General features: G+C 41.8%; 1 non-coding gene across 1 annotated transcript; it reads right to left on the bottom strand.

Annotated features, from left to right (window-relative positions):
* Positions 1-3,749: 3,749 nt before the first annotated feature.
* LOC142172205 (small nucleolar RNA R71) lies at positions 3,750-3,856 on the bottom strand. Its single transcript, XR_012701581.1, has one exon. It is a non-coding gene; the product is annotated as a small nucleolar RNA R71 (small nucleolar RNA).
* Between the last annotated feature and the right edge of the window lie 1,351 nt (positions 3,857-5,207).

Raw genomic sequence — 5,207 nt, 5'->3', positions numbered from 1 at the left:
GGTTTGCCTAAGACCACCGAACTTAGGCCTTTGGAAGGGGAGCCCAAGAAGAGCTCTAACTCCTGGGTGCCGGACTCTAACTCTCTCTTCCGTCTCTGGGATGAGCCGGAGGATGAGCTCATTTTCGTTACCCACGGGATGACCTTTCCCGGGGAGTAGGAGGCATCCGAGGGGGAGACTCGTGGGGTCGACCCCCCTCAGACTCAAGAGATCGATGTGGAGGTCCGGGGTGGGACTCCCAGGATGCCGGCTCCGCCCTGATGGAAGCGCCCGGTATAATGGAGATTTCGGGGATGCCTTCCTAAACTGAGTCCATGCTGAAGGAGGCTCAAGCAAGAAAGGAGAAGTCCAATGAAGGAGTCCAGGACACGGACGATCCCCTTCACTCCTTTTTCGACGGTGTGGACTCGTCCGCTTTGGATGATTTCTTCGGGCTGGGCGACCTGGAAGTTTTGAAGAAGGACACATCCTCGGAAGCTGGCAGGCCGAGTTCAAGCCCGAAATTGATCAACCAGTTTCCTTCTTCGAGTGTGGACCACGGTAGCAAGAGATCGGTTATTTTGACCGTCCCGGAGGATGCCCGGGTTTTGTTTGCTCTAGTGGGTATAACTAGCTACCTTCGATGCCTGGTGACCGAGGAAGATTAGGCAAACAAAAAAGAGGTGAACGTGTCATGCCTTTTCAATAAGGCATAACAGGCGCTGAACCGAGTAAGGCATCATTATGTTCCTTCAAATTTTTACTTAGGTTTTGATATTTCTCACATTTTTCACCTTTTTGCAAGCCTCGGTACTTCATCATGAGAGTTTCCTTAGGTTACGAGTTGAGGTCAACTAGCTCGAGCTTGAGGTCAAGAAGCTTGCCCAGACAAGGGATATGTACAAGCTTCTCAGCGAGCAGCAAGAAGGGGTCATTAAGAACCTTCAGGCCGAGTTGGATGGGGGTCAGAAAGAAGCATCGGTCCTAAGGCAGGAGCACGCCAACTTGGTTGAAAAGGTAAATATATTTAAAGTAAGAAACGAGGAACCAGTTACAATGGCTAACAACAATACCTTGCAGGTCTAGCAGAAAATTGACCAGATCGACCAACTCCAAAAGGAGATGGATGAAATCCAAGTAATGTCCGATGGGTGGAAAAGCAAGATGGATCTGCTGGCCTCAGAGAAGAAAACCGCCCAGGCTAAGCTATCTTTGGTAGAAGTTCAATTTCGGGTGACGAAGGAGAAAGTTGTTAAATGGGCTCAGCAAAATGAGGATCTCCGAACACAACTGGGCTTGGCCATTGCTAAATGGGATGCCCTTGGTAAAGAGCTCGAAATAATGAAGTCCGAGTTGGAGATAACCTCGGCCAATGCTGATGAGATGGTGGCTCAATACAAGGCCGATGTTGAAGCAGTCGAGGCCCGCTTGAAGACCAATACCGAGTATGTGAGGCGGTTGTCTCGAAGGGAAGTCCTCGAAGAGATTCGTGCTCGAGGCTTCGACCTGTCGTCCGAGATCGTGGAGGCAAAAATACATGAGGCCAAGGCGAAGAAGCTATACGAGCCCGAAGGTGCGGAGATGATGGTAGACTATAATCCCGTATTTTAGTCTCTTATTACACTCTAATTCACTGCACTTTACTTGTGTTGAGTTTTAATTGGCAGTGTTTTTGCACTCATTGTGTGTTTTATGCCTTGTAGGAGTGATTCCGAGTTATGTAGATGTTATGGAGCTAATTCTAGCTATTTGGAGCTTTGAAGTCTGAGTACAAGGTTAAGAAATTAAGTCGGGATCACGTTCGGGGGTTGAAAACCAAGTCTGGATGTCAAAAATTTGAAAAGCTCATTTCTGGCTACAATTTGCACTACCGCCCCGCGGGGCTTTGGGCGGTAGTGCAAAAAGTGGCCAGAACTCATATTTTGGCACGTTCTAGAATTTCCTACATGCGCGCCGCATGGGGTGGCGCGGCATGTGGCGCGATAGCCCAAAAATATTAGAGTGACTTCTCAATTCTGCTAAAAAGGGTAGTTTTGTCCGGGGTTTGATTTGGGGATGGCTTAAATGCACCAAATCACCATTTTAGATGGATTTTTGATAAAATTTCTACCTAAGGGGGCTAAGGAGGAGTTGGAAGAACACAAGCACAAGGATTTCACCATTTCTTCCTCACCCTAGATTCGGGTTTGGATTGAATTTATGTTTTTCTATACTTTAGTTATATTTGTGAAGAACTTCTCCATGTCTATGAAGTAGATCCTTTTGGGTTTTGATGGATTTGGTGTATTGATGATTGTTTGTAGATTATAACTCTATTTTTATATATTTGAATCGGTTTTGGAAGATTTAATTATTGTATCTATATTCGCTTATTCTTGTAACTGAAAGAGACATAACTTGTGATATCTTTGTATTAGATTATTGGTTGAGTTCATAGATTCTTCTAAGTAATCGAAAGAGGCTAGTTGAATCATTGATTAAACCTAGTTATGAGAATAATCGAGAAAGATTCTCCTAAAGACCAATCCATTATGCATTCTTGCATATCTTCACATAGCTTAAATTGGTTCATATTGAGAGGTTGAGACTTAATCGAGAGAGGGGTTTCTACTAAACAATTGTACTGATAATTAAGTGAGTTCGAGAGACTCACTTGAACATTAGCAGTGAATTATCTAGAGTTAAATCCTAGACAATTATCTTGTACCTATTCTATCAAAACCCCATTTTCTCCCATTGATTTCTTCCTTTGCTTAGGCCTTGCTTCGATTGTCATTAGTCAATTAGCTCTAGATTCTTAATTACTTTTAGTATTAACCACATAAATCTCAACTGTTGATCCTCCTAGATAGAAATCAAGCTAGAAACTACGATAATATTGTTTAACTCCAATCCTTGTGGACACAATATTATACTATGCTATCTTTGACTAGCGAGCACAATTTAAGTGTGTATTTTGCGCTCGTCAAATTTTGGCGCCGTTGCCGGGGATTACTAATCAATAGTGTTTGAAATAGTTTGCAGTGCTAATTCAGGAATATATTTTTTTACTTTTATTTTGTTATTCACGGGTTTCTCCTTAGTGTGCAGGGTAATAGGTGAAGTCTGTAGTGTATGTCACGATCTTCTTGTAAAGAAGTAATACCCTACAACCTAGAATTGAAAAAACACATATGGTAACTCAGGAAGGAGAAAGCGTTTACTGTAACGTTGTTGGGGTAACCTTCAACCCAAGAACACATGGCTAATAATGATGACAATGAGGTAGAGGCAACCGCAAGGATAGCTGCTGAGGCAACCCATAGAGCTGCTGAGGAAACTGTCGAAGACAATAGAGGTCGAAGATTCAATCTAAATCGACCCTTGATAGAAAATCAGTGCGAGAATGCGGTACTAAGTCTTGGTGGAGCATTGGGTAACTACACCAGGCCAATCTACAATCAAGGATTGTGAAGTGTTAGACCACCTCCAATTGTAGCCAATAATTCGGGCTGAAGCAAGGTTTGCTTCTAACCATTCAAAACAGCCGCATTTTCATAGGGAAGATGAACGAAGATCCAAACATGCAACTGATGGACTTCGAGGAGATTATGAACACATTTCAATATAATGGGGTGTCACAAGATGCAATGTATTTAAGGGCATTCCACTTTTCACTTAAAGATGATGCGAAGCAATGTCTTCGAAGCTTGCCAAATGGATCAATTAGAACATGGGAGGAAATGACTAAAAATTTTCTTGATAAATGTTTTTCCTCAGCTAAGACGGTCAACTTTAGAAGAGAAATCCATAACTTCTTCCATAAAGAGAATGAAACTATTTTTAAAGCATGGGAGAGGTTTAAAGAGATAGTTAGGAGGTGTCAACATAGTGGAATTGAACTCTGGATGCAACTCCAGGATTTTTGGGATGGATTGACACAAACATTGAGCAATGCAGTTGGTGGCCCCTTTATGAAGAAGACTCCAGAAGAGATAGTTATACTTCTTGATGAGTGATCCGAAAATGCTAATCAGTGGCCCTCTGATAGTGTGGAAATAAGAAAATCAACTGGTGTTCACCAAATTGATGCTACTACATCTGTGCAAGTACAACTTGATGCTATGGCTAAAAAAAAATATGAAAGCTAACTGTAGCTTCGATGCAAAATGTACACTACGCAACTTGTGATATATGTGGAAGAGGATACCCTACTCATGAGTGTCAAGCCTCAACTGAGGAAGTGAATGTTGTAGGAAACTATAATTTTAATGCAATGGTTCAGAGGCACCCCAGTTTTTCATGCATTTCACCTGGGGGTACTGCAAATGCATGGCAACAAAACAACCCCAGATTCCAGGAACAAGGAGCTCCGGGTTTTCAAAATCAGCAGAGGCAGCAATATCAATCTCCACAGTCAAATCAACCCAGCATGAAAGTGTTACAACCCAAATTCGCATATCATAGATCACGCCGTAAGGTAGTCGACGTAAATCCAAGAAGAGATTATCTTTGAGATGATAATAAGTTAATCCTATTGGTCTTAAACGATACAAGGGTGTATAAGAGTGGTTAACAAGTATTTGAAGTTAAGCTAATCAAGGATGTTGTAACCCGTATTTTCGGATAACACTAGAGGTGGTTAACTGTCCCAAGAGGTCTTGTTTTAATGTATTTGAATCATATAATATCCGCATCATAAGTCTTGAAGTCAAGCGAGTTATGAAATAAAAGTCGATAAAAGTTGTCGCAACTTAGGTTTATAATTTTACTTAAACTTTAGGTCAAATGTTACTGCATTTTACTCCCAATGTGCTTGGAATTATGGGGTGATCTACCTATCAAATTGAAGATCTATGATTCTAGTTTCCAACGCATTAAACCGTTCGTCGATACGATCTCGGAATAGAGAGATATTCGCGTTTTTGCGAGAGTGCGCCAAGCTGCTCTCTATGGGGCCCACAAAGGCGGTTTAAGACATTTGGACATATATAAGATAACTCAACCCCGTTTTAAGTCATTATTTTTCAGTATATTCAGACCTTATAACCCTAAAAACATTCTCTCAAGGTTCTCTCATGATCCAAGACCCAAACAAAGGGCAAACAACACAAATCAAATGTCGGGAATCCCGTGGTGCTAGTATGTTTCTTGTTTTTCTTGTTGTTGCTGATTTTTGTGTTGTTCCAGCTCGTGTGGGAGGTTGTTTTAAGTACTTTATGTTCTGTAAATACACCTTCAAGTTTTTA

Source organism: Nicotiana tabacum, chromosome 17 (assembly GCF_000715075.1).
Source record: "Nicotiana tabacum cultivar K326 chromosome 17, ASM71507v2, whole genome shotgun sequence".
NCBI classification, from domain to species: Eukaryota; Viridiplantae; Streptophyta; class Magnoliopsida; order Solanales; family Solanaceae; genus Nicotiana; species Nicotiana tabacum.
This window is presented reverse-complemented; position numbering and strand designations above follow the sequence as displayed.